An 18,850-nucleotide genomic window follows, 5' to 3' on the forward strand; every position below is an offset into this window, starting at 1 on the left:
TAAATTCACTTATCTCCTAAAATGCTTCAGTCAATGTTTTCTCTAAAAAATGTTTTCTTTGAATCAACCTCTTGGAGTAAAAAATCACTTCATCCAAGACATTCACTCTAAAATACTCCCTTGGTTCCTTTGGGTTAACTTGTGTGTTTGTTGAAAAATATCCACTTCCATGCTCAGACAATTGTTTTGCAAGTTGTCCAACCCGAACTTCAAGATTTTTAACGAAAGCATCAATGTTCTTCTGCTTTGTGATGGACATTTGCATAAAATGAGTTAGAGTATCTTCCATTTTTTACATTTTATCAGACTGAGCTTGTTGTTGTTGTTGTGGACCCCTATTTGAAGGACTTGCATAAGAGTTATTAGAAGGACATGCCAAAGAAGGGTTAGTGGGAACAAAATATGTATTATTATTTTGTTGCCTCCAGCCATAAGGCTGATTTGAACCTGAGCCACCTCTGTAGCCTTAATAATTTCCTTGAAAGTTATGTTGAGGTCTGGCTTGATTCTGCAAATAATGGGCCTTCTCCTTCTATTAGCAATCACCAAGTGCTGAACAATGGCCATTTTGATGGTCACCACCACAAAAATCACATCTCAGAACTTGTTGAACTTGATGGGCTTGGTGCATTTTGTTATCCACCTTGTTGAAATTGTTAAGGAAGTTGGACTTTCTGTTTTGTTAAGGTTTATATTTGTTGAGTCAAGGGTTTATTTTGAGCTAGAATTGCATTTTGAGTATCCAGCTCCATTATACCTTTCCTTTGAATTAAAGCCCCATCATGGTGATTCTGATAATCATTGGCTACAATGGACTCGATGATTACAACTGCTTCCTTAGGGCTCTTGGACATCATAGTACCTCCAGCTAAGGCATTAAGAATCATATTTGTCTGAGGTCTCAAACCACTATCGAAAATATGTAGTTGTGCAACATCATCAAAACCATGGTTTGGGCATCTCCTCAGTAAAGATTTGAATCTCTCCCATGTCTCACAGAAAGATTTGTCATACCCTTGGGAAAATATAGCAATGACTGATTTTATACTAATGAATTTGGACGAAGGAGAGAATCTTGCAACGAACTTTTCCTCCACTTTTTCCCAAGTGTTGAGACTTTTGTTTGGATGTGATTGGAGTCATGTCTTTGCTTTACCTGTCAAGGAGAATGAAAAAGCTCTGAGGTAGATAGATTCAACATCTTCGTCAGAAGCTCCCATGGTACTGCATAGCTCCATGAAGCTAGACAAATGGATGTGAAGCAATCAAACTGAGCAACGCTGGCTTCAACTTCATAACCTTGTTGGTGAAAGGAGGAATGATTATGCTGTTGAAATGCTTTGGTCCTTGTTGATAAGCATAGTCACCAAGAGTCTTCCTTGGTGGTCTATTGCCTTCTCCTTCTCTATTAGCCATAATATCAATTACAAGTGGCTTTTCTGATGAAGGAGAATCAATGGAAGAAGATTCACTCGGTGGCTTAGTAATTGCTTGTTTCTTTTTCTTCCTATTCTTCCTTTCAATCTTGGCAATTTACAGATCAAATAGCAATTTATCTGCGTGAACTTTACCTTACATAAGGAAAAAGAACAAACTACAATAAACCATAAGCACCGAGGTAAGCGAAAATAAAATATAAAAATAGAGAATTTATATAAAAATAAGAAAACAACAAAAGTATGGAAAATGGCCTATAAAACTAAAAAACTTAAATTCGAAAGAACTGAGTGAGCCACTCAAGTCCTTGGCAATGGTGCCAGAAGCTTGTTAGACTTTTGGTAAGCGTACTAATGTCATTGTAGGTTACAAATTTTATAAAAGAGATCATCTCCACATAGACTTGGGTTACTAAGTTTCTCCAAACAAAAGTAAACAGTTCAATAAATATGTACAACAGATTTAATCAAAATTTCATGAGTTAAGAGTGAATTTATTCAGTTCAAATTCTAAGAGTACTTTTTAGTCAAAATTAAAATCCAATTTAATGAAACTAGTGATCAAATAGTATCAAGCATCACAAACAGAATGAAGTCACTAGTAATGAGTAGAGAAGATTCATATATATAAAATATCAAACTAAATATATCAGGGTACGAAGATTACATCCAATCCTATGATGAAACTAGCAGATCATGGTATGGAGCACAAGATCAACAGAAGAAATGATGAAGGATGCGATCCACAGTCACTTCAATGTCGATCTCTATAGCTCCAACTTCTCTTTTTCTCTCTTCTCTCTTTTCTTTCACGCTGTTCTTCGTTCTTTGGTTTCTCTCCTTTTTTCTAATCCCAAAAATAACTAAAATATGACACTTATAAGTAAGAAGAGGCTTGCAACACTAAAAGACTGCAACATTGCCATAGGATTTGAGACAGTTGATACCATTCTGACAGTCGAGTGTTAGGGGGCACTAAAGAAGCCCCCTGAAGCATCAGTATCATGCGATGGATCTCTGGATAGACCTCATTGGCTAACACATGTTCATTCTTAGCGCATCTAAGGCAACTAATTCCAAGTTCTAGTTCTCACAGTATTACACAAATGGATTGTCAAATCTATTCATGGTCATAAAAAGAGCATAAGGGCACTCACCTTAAAGGATATATTCCTTTGAAATATATGTATCATAGAAGGAAAGCTAATACTGGACTCCTATTCATCAGGCACTGTAGGTTCATTGGGCTCAGAGTACCTTGGACCAACCATGCAATATAGTTGTCAGCTCACTAATTACCAGACTAGCCATAAACTTCAACTTCATGGAAGCCATCCATGATGGGTTTTTACCTAAGCCCATTGACAAAACCATGCCGATCTCCATGGAACTCCGTCGTCGCTAGGGTAAGGGTATGTCCTCATATAGCATGACGAGCCAACCCAATAGCTGCACCCCCATCCAGATCATCCTTAACACTTTGGGTCGCCACTGCCAGACTTTGATATGCAACCTCTTCTTTAGCGGCCAGATAGCTTGGAGGCTTGTGTCGATACTTGCTTGGACGACTAGGATGCTCACCTTCAGGAGCATTGATAATTGCCTTAGGAATGTTATTTTAATGACCATTTGGTGGGCAATTATGTTAAATATTTCAATACATTTAAGCTTGTTTGGCCTTGTTTATAATTAATTTTGAATAAATTAATTTGATTTAAAATAGTAGATTGTAACTAATCATTATAAATTTTTCCAAATTATATTAATTAGTCACAATCTACTATTAACGTCTGGATATATTTGTTGCACTTTTTACACTTTCGGGGACTAAATTTTGTATTTTCATCTTTCAGGGATGCATTTGTCAGCAGAGTGGGAAGACGAAAAGTAAAAAAAGTATTATATGAAAAATATGCCGCTATGCTGGTAATTAGAGATGACCACATTGTCAAGCCCTAATTTCGTCTGGGGACTATCATTCATGGATATTTCAATTCTCGTTAGCTGAATTGAGCTGTTCGACACCAATTACCGTGCAAGACGAAAGATCATTTGATGTTTTGGTCAAGGATGCGAAAAATACCCAAGGGGAGGGGAAAAAAGGTCATTTCAGGCATTTTTCTAGGCCCTGGCTTGCCCAGGCTAGCCTCTGGCTCACCTGGGCCCCCAAATGGCTTAGGGATGAAGTAACCAACTCGCATGGGCGAGCCAAGTTACTTCAAGGCGCAGCAACAGATCGCTTGGATGAGCTCCAAGTCCACCAAGTGCCCTCATTTCCTATAAATAGGCGTGAGGGAGGCTGAGGAAGGGGTTGGACCTTTAGTGTTTAGAGAAATTGGAGAGAAATTAGAGAGAAGAAGAAAAAAAGAAAAACGAGACCGAGGCGCTACCAAATTGCGATCGTAATCGACTTCTACATCGTTCTTCGTTCGGTGTTCTTCGTTCGTCATCTGGTTAGTATTTGTTTTAAGGATTTGGATACGATCTATGCACCCTTAGGGGTCTTCTTTGTTGTTTTGTGCATCTTCATCTCCTTCTTCTATCATCAGTAATCTCTTTTCTTCTGGTAAAGTAAATTTCAACCGATCATTTGTGCCATAAATAATCTTTTCAAAGAGATTGGAAATTAATGAACAAAACCAAGATAAAATTAACATATAACTCAATTTTTCTCCATTAAAGTCACTCGAGATCGTTCAAGGTCCAACGCCTTAACGAGCTCTTTTTGCTTGTTATTTAAAATGAATCTTTTAATAGCCTAAAATCAACTTTACACACAATTTTCTCGACTTAAACAACTACGTAGGTTTGAATTCCTAATCGCACCTGAGGATACGTAGGAGCAAGGGCAACACCCTTGTTGACCCCAAAAAGAAGTAAAAATACAAAAAAGGAAAATAAATAATTTTGAAGTCACATTGTGCACACTCGATTAAAGACTATCATCCCTTGTGACAGGCGTGTGAGGTGCTAATACCTTCCCCCTGCGTAAACAACTCCCAAACCCTTGTTTTCAAAATTTGCAGACCTCTCTTTGGTTTTTCTAACATTTTCTTGAATAAACATTGGTTGCGACTCCTGTGCATTTTCCCTTTTTGGAAGACACACATTTCCATCTCGCCTCGCCCTCCCACCGAAGGGTAGGTTGTGACAATTGGCGACTCTACTGGGGACTTTTCTTTAGAGAGTTAAGTCATTTAGTTTGTGTGCAATGTTTATCATGACCTTTTCTTTGTTTAGTTTTCCTTTTCTCTTTTATGTTCTTGTTTTGTCCATATTTATTTACCCCTTTTCTCTATGCTTTTGTGTTTGGTGTGTGGCTGCTTACCTATTACATGCATAATTAGAATTTTTTGTTTGTTCTATGCACACATGTGTTAGTCGGTGAATACAACTAACTTTTGTGTATAAAACTTGTGTAAATTGTATCAAACTCCTCCAATTTATGGGTATTTTGTAGTGTTGTAATTACTTTTTGTTAAAGATAGGTAATAAATACTTAGTACTTCCGTTTTGTGTCCTTAATAAGCATTTTTCTCTCAATTTCAGGTTAATTAGACAAGTTTTGAAGTGCTGATTTTCACCATCTCGCTAAGCCAATCTTCGGGCTTAGCGAGCCATATGCTGAGCGTAACACTTCTCGGCTGAGCGCGAGGAAGAATCTGGAAGAAGGATGAGCTGTGCATATTCACTGAGCGAAGGGCCATCCTGCTAAGCGCACCGCTTTAGTCCATCCGCTGAGCGAGAAAAGCCGCGCTAAGCCGAAATCCACTAATGCGCGCTAAGCGGTTTAGAATTGCGCTATGCGCACAAGCACAAACAAGGCCACCTATTTTAGCCTGAAATCAGATTTTTGAGGGGAGTTTGGCCTTTTCTTGAAGCTTCTGCATGTCTAGAGAGTTCTAGAGAGAGAAAGGTCCAAGTTCCAGAGAGTTTGAGAGATTTTGTTGTGTGAAGATCTGCAGAGACCAGAGTTGGAAGAGGAAGCTGTCTTGAGAGCTTGAGATGAGTTTGTGAGTGATTGTGAGGTCCTAGAGGTGGAAGAGACATCCCCACTACTTGTATTTTTGCAATCTTTCATTCTCTTCTCTTTGTTGTAAAGGAAGCTTCCAAGTTATGGAAAGCTAAATCCTCTGTTGGAACTTCTTTGTAGGTACTTGATGTAAATATCTTTTTATCTATTTAATTATGTTTTGTGTGTTCACTGTGCTATCAGAACTTCATTTTATCATGCTTTTGCCTTTATCACGTAGATGCATGTGTTTTTAGGATCATTCAACAGTGGAAACTGGTCTGGTTCTTAGAACTTGATAGGACAGGGCTAGTTTGTCGTATTGTCACGAGGAATCGGGGTACGGTACCCTAGTTGTAGTTTGTTTGTCTTAATGCGGTCCTGGCCGAGTTTAGTCCAACAAGATGAATCTACGGATGATGCTTGATTAGGATTAGGCTAGACTATCATGAGGAATCGGGGTTTAGCATTTCAGGAGACATCATAGAACACATGAGCATTGTTAAGTAGAGACTATCCTTCTAACATCAGGCACCTATTAGGAAGAACAACGTGTCGTCTACTTGATTTTACGCATCATTTCTCACGTGATTTTTCCTTTTAATAGTTAGTTTACACACCTGTTCATAGTAAACACATCTCTTTTCACACTAGACACTATTTAATGAAATAGATGTAGAAGCAAGCTTCATGATGATGAATAAAATAATTTTGATGATGACAAAAAGCCCAAAAGAATGATGTCAAGATTGAGTCAACAAGTTCAAGATCAAGATTAAAGAAAAGACATCAAGAAGAATCAAGATTCAAGAGAAGATGAATTCAAGATTCAAGAGAAGAAACCAAGAAGCAACAAGTCAAGACTTCACAAGGGAAGTATTGAAAAAGATTTTTCAAAAACCAAACATAGCACAATTTTGTTTTACAAGAAAAGTTTTCTCAAATTTTTCTAAGTTACCGGAGTATTTACTCTCTGGTAATCGATTACCAGTTTCCTGTAATCGATCACCAGTGATAGAATTTGATTTCAAAAAGTTTTAACTAAATTTGCAACGTTCCAAATGATTTCTAAATGGTGTAATCGATTACAATATATTGGTAATCGATTACCAGTGTATCTGAACGTTGAAATTCAAATTCAATTGTGAAGAGTCACATCTTTTCATAAAATGCTTTGTGTAATCGATTACATGGTTATGGTAATCGATTACCAGTGACAAGTTTTGAATAAAAAGTCAAGAGATGTAACTCTTCCAATGGTTTTCTCAAGATTTTTTCAAGGTTATAACTCTTCCAATGGTTTTCTCAAGATTTTTTCAAGGTTATAACTATTCCAATGGTTTTCTTGACCAGACATGAAGAGTCTATAAAAGCAAGACCTTGACTTGCATTTTAATAACTTTTAAGAACTTTTTAGAACTTCTTGAACAACTTTTGAGAAACCTTTAAACCTTTACAATTCTTTCCTACTTATCTTTCTTCTTCTTCTTCCTTTGCCAAAAAGCTTTCTAAGTTTTCTGTTTTCCAAATCTTGTTCTTCTGCAGAAAATAAAAGTGTGCTATATCTTTCCATTCCCTTCTCTGTTTGCCAAAAAGAATTCAACAAGGACTAATCGCCTGAATTCTTTTTGTGTCTCTCTTCTCCCTTTTCCAAAAGAACAAATGACTAACTGCCTGAATTCTTTTATGTCTCCCTTCTCCCTTTCCAAGAGAATTCAAAAGGACACAGTCTCAGAATTCTTTTGATTCTTCCCTTTCCCTTAAACAAAAAATTTCAAAGGACTAACCGCCTGAGATATCTTTTGTTTCCCCTTACAAAGATTCAAAGGACCAACTGCCTAAGAATTCTTTGTCTTAACACATTGGAGGATACATCCTTTGCGGTAAAAGTAGAGGGTACATCTACTTGGGTTGTTGTAACTGAGAACAAGAAAGGGTACATCTCTTGTGGATCTGTTCAAGTGGAGGGTACATCCACTTGGTTGTTCAAAGAGAACAAGGGAGGGTACATCCCTTGTGGATCTTTGCTTGTAAAGGTTTTTACAAGGTTGAAAGCAATCTCAAGGACTGCAGGTTGCTTGGGGATTGGATGTAGGCACGGGTTGTTGCCGAACCAGTATAAAATTCTTGTGTTTGTTTTCTTCTTCCCTACACTTTTTAATTTACGCTGTGCACTTTTAATTATCGCTTTTACTTTTGATTAAGTTTAAATTACTGTTCTTTACTTTCTTAACTTGGTAGTAAAAGCATAATTAAATCTAGTAACATTAAGAAGGATAAGTTTTAATTAGTCAAGGTACATTAATAATTAATTCAACCCCCCATTTCTTAATTATTCCGAGGCCACTTGATCCAACAATAGCTTTACCAAGTAACACAAGTTCCCCGAGAGTTCGTACTCGATTCTTACCGTTTTATACTACTTACGCGATTCGGTGCACTTGCTGGAAGCGAACAAGTTTTTGGCACCGTTGCCAGGGAACCTCTTTTTATTTGGAAAGTTAGTTCAGTTTTAGGTGTCTATTCTTTATTCGTTATTCTTTGATTATCTGTGAATATTTTTTTCTATTCATATTTATCTTCTCTTATTGAATTGGATAACCGCTGTGTCTGTTAGTATTTTATATGCATAGATCTCCCACAGGCAATTTAGTTCCTCTGGACTTAGAAATTGAAGCTACATTGAGAAGGAACTGGGATGAGAGTAGAAGGAAACTTCTGCAAGACAGAACAGTCGCATCCATTCTTGAGGAAGAAACTCATTTTTCTGATTCATTGTCACCTGATTCACCATCATCAAGGGAATCCGCTACTCAATTTCCTGAAGCCACTATCATGGCAGACGAGCAACACCAGAGGATCACCCTTAAGGATTATTCAAGCAGCTCAGTGCCGTAATTCTTTATTAGCATTGCACGTCTTAAAGTGCAAGCTCACAACATCAACTACCCGTATTCTTTGATTCATTTAATACAAGGAAATTTATTCCAAGGATTACCTAATGAAGACCCCTATGCACATTTGGCAACGTTCATTGAAATATGCAACACTGTTAAGATTGCTGGTGTGCCAGATGAAGGTATAAGACTCAGTCTATTCTCATTCTCATTGGCAGGAGAGGACAAGAGGTGGCTTCACTCGTTTAAGGGTAACAGTCTGAAAACCTGGGAATAAGTTATTGAAAAGTTTCTAAAGAAATACTTCCCAGAGTCCAAGACTGCGGAAGGGAAAGCTGCAATCTCTTTATTTCATCAGTTCTCTGATGAATCTCTGAGTGAAGCATTGGAGAGGTTTAGAGGTTTATTGAGAAGAACTCCCACCCATGGGTTTTTAGAGCCAATCCAATTGAATATGTTCATAGATGGGATGACCACAAACCAAGCAACCGCTAGATGCTTCTGTAGGGGGAAAAATAAAGCTGAAGACCCCGAAAGAAGCAACTGAGCTAATTGAGAATATGTCAGCCAGTGATCACGCCATTCTGCGCGACAGAACCCATTAACCCACAAAGAAAAGCTTGTTACAACTATCATCACATGATGCTTTATTGGCACAGAATAAGTTACTTTCTAAGCAACTTGAGATTCTAACAGAAACACTTGGTAAGTTGCCAACTAAACTGTCTATTGGTCAACCTTCATATTCTTCTGTTTTGCATATTATAGGTTGTACCATCTGTGGTGAGGCTCATGAAACAGGCCAATGTATTCTTGTTGAAGAAAACACACAAGAAATTCATTATATGGGAAATCAATAACGACAAGGGTATACTCAAGGAGGATTTTCAGGCTTCCAGCAAGGTCCTTATAATCAACAAGGACAGTGGAGGTTGCACTCGAGTAATCAGTTCAACAAAGACCAGGGTGGACCTTCGAACAACCAATCCAACAAGGGCCCAACATCTTTCAGAGGAATACTGAGCTGGAGGAGACTTTGACTCAGTTTATGTAGGTAACAATGTCAAATCATAAAAGCACTGAGTCAGCACTGAAGAACCTTGAGGTCCAGGTGGGACAATTGGCCAAGCAGATGGCTGACAAGTCATCCAACAGTTTTGTGGCAAATACAGAAAAGAATCCCAAGGAGGAATGCAAAACTGTGATGACAAGGAGTAAAAGGTTTGTGGAGGCTGAGGATGAGGAGAATGTTGTGCATAAGAAGAAAGTTGTTGAAAAGAAAGGTATTGAGGGCAAGAGAAATGATGTGAGAGGTGAAAGCAATCAATAAAAAGAGAAACAAATAATGGTCAAGAAAAAAGAATTTAATGACCAAGAAAAAGAAAAAGAAAGTAAAAAATTGAAAAAAATGAAAATGAAGAGAAGAGTAGAAGTGATAAAGTTGTGAATGAAGGTAAGGAAGTACCATATCCTGTGGTACCTTCCAAGAAATAGAAGGACCATCATTTGGCGAGATTTTTGGATATTTTTAGGAAACTGCATGACATTTGGAGAAGCTTTATAGCAAATGCCACTCTACTCCAAATTCTTGAAGGATATGTTAACAAGGAAACATATGTATATTCACCAGGAAAACATCATAGTGGAAGGAAATTGTAGTGCTGTGATTCAAAAGATCCTTCCACCCAAGCATAAAGACCCTGGGAGTGTAACTATTCCTTGTTCAATTGGAGAAGTCACCGTGGGAAAGACTCTTATTAACCTGGGAGCCAGCATTAATTTAATGCCACTCTCCATGTCCAGAAGGTTGGGAGAGTTGGAGATCATGCCCACTAGGATGACTTTACAACTTGCTGACTGCTCCATTACCAGACCATATGGAGTAATTGAAGATGTTTTGGTCAGAGTGAAACATTTTATCTTCCCGGCAGACTTTGTGGTAATGGATATCTGTGAAGATACTGACATTCCTGTAATATTGGGAAGGCCATTCATCTTAACTATAAGCTGCATAGTTGATATGGGTAGAAAGAAGTTGGAGATGGGTTTTAAAGATCAGAAAATTGATTTCGATTTGTTTGTTGAAGACAAGCCTACTCCAGAACAAAATGTTTGCTTACAGGTAATGGAAGTGGGTCAAGAGGTTCTGGAGGTGAGAACCAAAACATGATGTCACTTATTGAGGTAAAAGCGTTAAGCTAATGATGTTAAAGAAGCGCTTCCTGGGAGGCAACCCAGTTTTAATTTCTGTTATCTTTATTTTTTATGCATTATATCATGTGGAACTTGCTTTATAATCTATACATTGGAGTATATAAGCTTATCCTTGATTGTTAGATATAAGGGTTTCAATTTGTTGAGGAAGGGACTGAAAAATGACTTAGAAAACATTTTCTGAAAAATAGTCCTTTCGCTAAGCTCAAGCCTCGTGCTAAACGCATCTTTGTTCATGCGCTAAGCCACGATTCTCAAGCGCTTAGCGATAAACCCTGGCATCTGAGGTTGATTTTGTCCGCTAAGCTGGCTAAGGTTGAGCTAAGCCAATTTCAACTCAATCTGAATTCGGCTAAGTGATAGTCTAACCACTAAGCGTCATGTAATGTTTGGCTAAGCGCGACTAGTTGCCGCCAAGCTCATTTCTTTGTGGCCAGAACTGGGGTTCCTGGAGCTAAGTGCCAATCATAGTGGCTAAGTTGAATTCCTTGCGGCAATGTAAGCGCTAAGCGACCCCTTATCAGCTAAGCAGTCTCTCCTCTGTACTTAAAATGCATCATTTTAGCTAAGCCGATAGAGAGCCCGACTTAGTGAGAGTTACAGGTTTGTTTATCTGCATAACTCGTTAAGCGGTTTTATCTGAGCGCTAAGCCAAGCCTTTTTTTGTTCAAAAAAAATTTGATTTTGAATTTGAAACGTCGGCTATGCACAAGGATTCACTAAGCGAGCCTATTTGACAAACCAAACGTCTCTCTGGCTCGCTTAGCGTGGAGGTCCGCTAAGCGAGAGTGTCGAAAACTGCTTAAGTGAGTGTAACGGCAGTTACACTCACAATTGCCATATTTTCAAAGCTTCTTCTCTGCATTCTCTCTCTCCAAAAATTAACCCATTGTGCATCTGTGCTTCCTTTTCGCATTTTCTACTTACAATCACAAAGCATTTATCATCCATGTAAGTTCCTTGCTTTATATTCTCTTTTACTTGTCTAAACTTTAGGGTAGAAAACCTTACTTTTAGTTTTAGATTTTTAGGGTTTTAATGTTTTGTTAGAATTAGTTTAAGATTAGGACTTTATATATGTTTGTATTGTATTAAGTATTTTGGGAACATTGCATGTCTGATATGCCTTTTAGAGGCTTGAAAAGTGTAAGAAAACGAATTGCGTTTTCTGGAAAACGCGGTGAACTCGCTAAGCGAGAATGCTGCGCTAAGCGGGTTCATCAGTATTCATTGAATATACGCGTTCTTGGAAGAACTCGCTAAGCGCACCTACCGTGCTAAGCGAGTTCATCTTTTGAGGATGAACACTCATCCTCTTACTGAAATGCCTGTGGCTAAGCGAGGCTGAATCGCTAAGCCCAGGTAACTTAGTCAAATTTTTTGTTGATAGTCGCGCGCTAAGTCGAGCTTCCCTGAGCTAAGCGCATTTTGTTGCGGCAAAACCCATACTTAGTTTATTTTCTGAACTGGATGGTGCCGCTAAGCGCAACCTCTAAGGAGCTTAGCGCAAATCCTTGCGGCAGACCATAGGCTTAGCAGGCACTTGCCAGCTAAGCCAATTATGCAGAGGCTGAATTTCTGCAACTTCCGGTAAGCGGCTTCATGTGTCGCTAAGCGGTAGTATGTTCTTTTGTGAAGATGAGCTAAGTGGACCATGTCTCGCTAAGTCGCCAGTGCCTTTTTCAGTTTTTGAATTTGATCAACTTATGTCCTGTTTAGCTGTTTGGTTCCTTTATTTGCAGATGTCATCAAGAAAGAGGGCTAGAACCGATGACATCCTTTCATCATCCATCCCAGCTCCTCAATCAGCCGCCATAGAACTAGATGTCCAACACCCGCAAACTTTAGTCCCTATGCTACAGAGCCTATTCAAAGGACAACTCATTATCATGCACAACCTGCGAGAGTTAGCTCAGAACAGGCCAATTATACCTCTAGAGTATTTTCTTGAGAAAGTAGTGTAGAAGCAATGTCTTCCAAGGTTATTTTGATGATGCCAAAGAATCAAGAGTCAAGCAAATTCCAAAGATTCAAGAATGAAGTTTTCAAGAATCAAGTTTCAAGAGTCAAGATTCAAGAATAATCAAGATCAAGATTCAAGAATCAAGAGAAGAATCAATCAAGATAAGTATTAAAAAAGTTTTTCAAAACATTGAGTAGCACAAGAAGTTTTCACAAAATCATTACCAAAGAGTTTTACTCTCTGGTAATTGATTACCATAATGTAGTAATCGATTGCCAATGTTTTTTTAAAATGTTAAGATTTTCAACATTCAAATGAAGAGTCACATATGTTGATGTGTAATCGATTACACCTTAATGGTAATCGATTACCAGTGACTGTTTTCGAAAAATACATTTCCAAAAGTCACAATTCTTCAAGTGACTTGTTTCTGAAGATTCTTTCAAAGGTCACAACTTTTCTAAGTGACTAGTTTTAAAAGAAATTGCCAAGAGTCATAAACTTTGACTTGTGTCATCAAGAAATTATAAATATGTGACCATGACATGTATTTTGATAACAATCAAGAAATCTATCTTTCAATCTTCTCTCTCAACATCATTCAACTCTTTCAACATTTTTTTTATTCATCTTCTCTTCATCTTTCTAAAAGTTTTTGTTCAAAACTTTTTCTTTCAAGAAAAGTTCTTTGATAAAAAACTTGTGCTATTCATCTTTTTTATTCTCTTCTCCCTTTGCCATAAAGAATTCTCCAAGGAATAACCGCCTGAATTCTTTTTGTGTCTCTCTTCTCCCTTTTCCAATAGAACAAAGGACTAACCGCCTGAATTCTTTTGTATCTCCCTTCTCCCTTTTCAAAGAATTCAAAAAGACACAGTCTGAGAATTCTTTTGATTCTTCCCTTTCCCTTAAACAAAAGATTTCAAAAGACTAACCGCCTGAGATATCTTTTGTTTCCGCTTCACAAAGTTTCAAAGGACTAACCGCCTGAGAACTTTGTCTTAACACATTGGAGGGTGTCATACCCTAATTTCGTCCGGGCATTATTATTTGATGATATACAACCTTTGATTGGCCGATTCGAGATATTTGGCACCCTTTGTTGCACAATATGTGAAGTCCCGAGACGTGGCGAAAATCAAAAGGAAGCAGGCGTACGCGATCCGTGAAAATTCCGTAATGTGACGGAAATCGAAAGGAGGTGATGTAAGCTCCATTGGAGCTTGTAGGCCTAGGATCTTCTTCATCAATGGATTCTTTTGCTTCTTGGAAGATGAATGACAGCGGAATGGAGAAGAAAGAGAGAGAGGAGACGCCACTTCAAGGAGAAGATGAGTCTAGAAGAAGCTCACCACCATAGGAGGCCATGGATAAGAGCTTGGAGGAAGAAGGAGATGAATGAAGGGAGAGGGAGAGAAGAGCACGAAATTTTGTGCTCTAAATGAGCTTTGAAATCTGAAGTTTAATATTCAAATCATCAAAGTTGAAAAAAATACACACACATGACCTCTATTTATAGCCTAAGTGTCACACAAAATTGGAGGGAAATTCAAATTTCACTTGAATTTGAAATTGAATTTGTGGAGCCAAACTTTGGAGCCAAACTTTTACTAATTATGATTAGTGAATTTTAGTTATGGTTCAGCCCACTAATCCAAGATCAATTCCAAGATTCTCCACTAAGTGTGCTTAGGTGTCATGAGGCATGAAAAGCATGAAGGACATGCACAAAGTGTGACTATATGATGTGGCAATGGGGTGTAGTAAGCAAATGCTCACCTCCCCCTCTAAAATTTAATTGGATTGGGCTTCTACCAATTCAATTAAATTTATTTCCAGCCACACACATCAAATATCCACTTAGTGCATGTGAAATTACAAAACTACCCCTAATACAAAAACTAGTCTAGGTGCCCAAAAATACAAGGGCTGAAAAATCCTATATTTCTAGGGTACCCTACCTACAATATGGAGCCCTATATACAAGGACCAAATATAATGACATCCTAGTCTAATATGTCCAAAGATAATTGGACCCAACCTTGGCCCATGGGCTCAGAAATCTACCCTAAGGTTCATGAGAACCCTAAGGCCTTCTTCAGCAGCTCTAGCCCAATCTTCTTGGAGCCTCTTGCTCATGGTTCTAGTGATTGGTCCCTTCCTAGGGAGGATTGCATCAGGAGGTGTTTTTCGCAATCCGTGAGTTTTCGTAACTTCTTCGAAAGCTAAAAAAGAGTAAATACATAATCCGTAAGGGTTCGTAACCTTGCGGAAGGAAAATAAGTATCGTTACGAAATTCATAAAGTTTCGTAACGTTACGGAAAAAGAAGTACCAAAAAAAGGTAAAGGGGGGTGCATTTAGTAAAAAAAGGGGGTACAAATAGCAATTAAGCCCACTTGGGCCTTCCATATTCTTCCTCCATAAGGCTGTTGCTTCTGGAGGAAGCAACCTTGCTCGCCTGGGCGAGCTGGGTGGCAAGCTCCTCCCCTATTTTGCTATAAATAGGGGGAGGAATGAAGGGAGAAGGGTTCAGCCTTCTTGGCACTTCTTATTCTCTCGAAATTGCTGAGGAAAATTGTTTCTGTGAAGAAAATCCAAGCCAAGGCACTTCCGTAACGTTTCCGTAACGTTTCCGTGAGTAATTATGCGAAGATTTTCAACTCTTCTTCGACATTCATCGTTCGTTCTTCGGTTTCTTCAGTCTTCAACTGGTAAGTACCCCAAACCGAGCTTTTCAATTCATTCTATGTACCCGTGGTGGTCCACATTTTGTTTCATGTATTTTTATTCTCGTTTTCATTCGCTTTCTATACCCCTTTTTGACGTGCTTCAGTCATTTATTTAAGTCATTTCTCGCCTAATCAAAAAATAAAATAAGTTTCCACCGATCATTTGAATTGTATCATCCGTTAATTTCGGTTAAAATGAATTCCGACCGTTCGGTAGTGCCGTAACCACGTTGGAAATCAAAAAAGAGATAAAATAATAATATAATAATAAAAAATATCTTTTAGTAAAATGAAGCGAAAAAATCAATCGGACGTTTTCTCTTTGGGATTTCTCATTCTTAATTGGATTGACTAATAACTAAAGTGAAACTAAGGCTAAAATCAACTCGCCTAGTCAAGCTCGTCCACAAAAAATAGGGTTTGAAAGTTTATCATTTCAGTTTCTTACCAAGTAAAAGGATCATTTTTAAGGTCCAACGCCTTAAAAATGATCACAAATTCAAGTAAAAAGAATCACTTGATTCACTCTTAAGAAAGAACTACGTAGGTCTGATTTCATCTCCAAAGGAGGGTACGTAGGAGCGAAAGCCCCGCTTTTGTCGACCTCAAAAAAATAAAAAGAAATAAAAGTTAAGGTAATACAATTTCCACAATTCTAAAAAATAGGCTGTTGTCCTTTGAGACAAACATGAGAGGTGCTAATACCTTCCTCAAACGTAAATACAACTCCCGAACTTAGAATTTTCATTTCGACCGGTTTCCTTCGGTTTTCCCGATGTTTTCCACAAATGAACGTTGGTGGCAACTCCACGCATCTTTTCCCCCTTTGGAAAGCGCACCCGCGAGTCACGCGTCGCCCGCCCGCAAAAGGGCACGTTGCGGTAGTTGGCGACTCCACTGGGGACTTTTTGTGAGTTAGGCCTATTTTAAAGAATTATGGAATTGTGAAACTTTGTGTGTGCCTTTGTCGAACTGTGTAAAATGTAAATAATTGTTTTCTATTTCACATTCTTTACACTGCATTCTAAGCACCCACGGGTTTGAGTGAAAAAAGGGGGCCTATACCCGGGTTCATGGGAATTTAAGGAGTGGAGGTGAATCTATGATCATGCTAGGTCTCCGACTTGCTTGATAATAGTGAAACCTCGTCTAGAGCTTTCTCTCTTTATAATATGTTGTCGCTGGTATTCCATACCGCCACAATATTATTATCTTGAGTGATGATACCTCTAGAAAACAGCCGTGTGAGCTATGAATCGTTGGGAGTAGTTATTAGAGACCCCTAGATATTATCCTATAGGTCCCTAAATAGGGGCACAGAGCAAACACGCTATGTGCCGTTTTAAACACTGCCATGCATGTAATCCTAAATGTCATATACGCCTTTGCTTGTAATTATTTGAGGATATTGCCATGCTGTGTAAATCCCCATGTTGCGCTTTTGCGCATTTGCATCATGCCGTCACACATGCGTTGTATGTGGGTCTCGTCTTTTGTCGTGGGAAGTCGAAAGATCCATATCGTCTTCTTAACTGCACACATGGGGCGCTGCGCCCCCAAATGCACAGTAAGGAGAGATGATTTTCCGGGCCCTCGTGTCCGTAAATGCATTCATATCGTGCATCACGTAAGCATCTCTTCATGGCATCATAATGAACATATCATTCCTACATTTGTTCGTTATCATATTCCAGCATCACATTTTGCATGAGTGATTGCATCATCATGCCTATGTGTTTAACAAACTTTTTTGATCTACAAATTGCATACTAATTGTTTTCATGTTTGCTCATGCGTGACCCTTGCGTTTTCCCCTGCAAGACAAAAACAAAAAAGAAAAAAAAAAGTGCGAAAATTCACACTGCATTCTTAGTTGCATGTGTTAGGTACCATGAGCCAACCATGTTGGGATCATAAACCCATTTCTAAAATAAATAAAAAACACAAACAACAAAACAAAATGATTGAGCATGGTACCTAATGCATGGTTAATTAAGAAAGGATGTCTCTTTGGGCATCTCAATCTCATAATTACATTTTCCATGCGTAGCATGTGTATTCTCGAGTCTTTCATCCCTATGAAATGTTGTTGAAGTATTGGCGATCAAAATTGCCATTCCCTGGGTTATGGGGTTGAACCAAGCTCGTGCTTTTACGAAAAGATTCATCGAGTCAAGTTGAAGTATGGAAGTAACCATCTTGCAAAAATTGGGGCAAAAGATGGATCGTGTTACATCATTGCTTCATCTACTGCCAAACACGTTTTGGATTGTTGATATCCTTGTTACTTCCAGCTTCACCTTGACAAAGATGTCATGGACCATGTTGAAAATCTAAATTGACTCAACCCCATGTCCTGCGTAAAAATTCGCAATACTTCAACTATGCATCATTCGCATACATCCATACTTTTCATTGGTTGCATTGCTCATTACATTCTTTCCTTGAAAAATAAAATAAAAAAAAGAACTTAATCATTGTTATAAAAAAGAAAAAAACCCGCTTTACGACGCCCTTACCGAACCATTGCTAGAGCTAGAGTAATGGGTAAAGCAGAGGAGGTGCAAGAGAAGGTGAAGGCCGACATGGAGGCCATGAAAGAGAAAATGGCCGCAATGATGGAGGCCATGATGATCATGAAGAAGATAATGGAAGCCAGTGCGGTTGCAGTTGCCGCTACCAGCACTGTTGCTAAGGTGAACCCGATGCCCCCATCTGGCCTCAACTAAATGAATCATCCAACCTCAGCTATGGTAGGCAAAGATTTGGGAAGTACGAGCGGCCCCCAATGCGCAAAACGAGCACGCCTTCCCGCCATATGGCTTGCCTCTCAACTATACGCCACCCAATGTGGCGTACACTCCCAATGAGGATGTCAATAACTCCACTCCTATACCCATTGAGAGCCAACAACCCCAAACTGATCATGCATATGTCTCTTAAACTGTGGGGGAGACACATGAAATTCCCCACCACAATCTAGCCGACTTCGAGCCTTGCCTCGGATATGCCACGGAAGGGCAAGCAGTTGGTGGTATACCCCAATAAAACCCTTTGGAAGGCCCTCAGTATCACCCCCAGCTACACCTCTTGCATTCCACAACAAGTAAAAACCCTCATGCTATGGCAGAAAGGGGAAAGTTGGATCATCTAGGGGAAAGGCTCAGGGCCATTGAAGGAGGTGAAGATTATGCCTTTGCTAACCTAGAAGAGTTGTTCCTAGTACCCAATATCATCACCCCTCCCAAGTTCAAGGTGCTGGACTTTGACGAGTACAAGGGGACTACTTGCCCCAAGAACCATCTAAAGATGTATTGTCGGAGGATGGGGGCATACGCAAAAGATGAGAAATTGCTTATACATTCCTTCCAAGAAAGTCTTACTGGGGTAGCTGTTACCTGGTACAATAACTTGGAACCTTCCCGAGTCCATTCTTGGAAGGACCTAATGGTTGCCTTCGTTATGCTGTGTCAGTATAATGGCTTCGGATAGGATGCAACTACAAAACATGTGCAAAAAGGGGGGACGAATCCTTCAAAAGAATACGCCCAAAGGTGGAGAGACCTGGCAGCTCAAGTGGCACCTCAATGACGGAGA

At 38.9% G+C, this 18,850-nt stretch overlaps 1 non-coding gene across 1 annotated transcript; it reads left to right on the forward strand.

Annotated features, from left to right (window-relative positions):
- Nucleotides 1-942: 942 nt before the first annotated feature.
- LOC114394293 lies at nucleotides 943-1,044 on the forward strand. The gene has a single exon (XR_003662699.1). It is a non-coding gene; the product is annotated as a small nucleolar RNA R71 (small nucleolar RNA).
- The last annotated feature ends 17,806 nt before the right edge of the window (nucleotides 1,045-18,850 follow it).

The sequence above is a fragment of the Glycine soja genome, chromosome 17, assembly GCF_004193775.1.
Source record: "Glycine soja cultivar W05 chromosome 17, ASM419377v2, whole genome shotgun sequence".
In the NCBI taxonomy this organism is placed as follows: Eukaryota; Viridiplantae; Streptophyta; class Magnoliopsida; order Fabales; family Fabaceae; genus Glycine; species Glycine soja.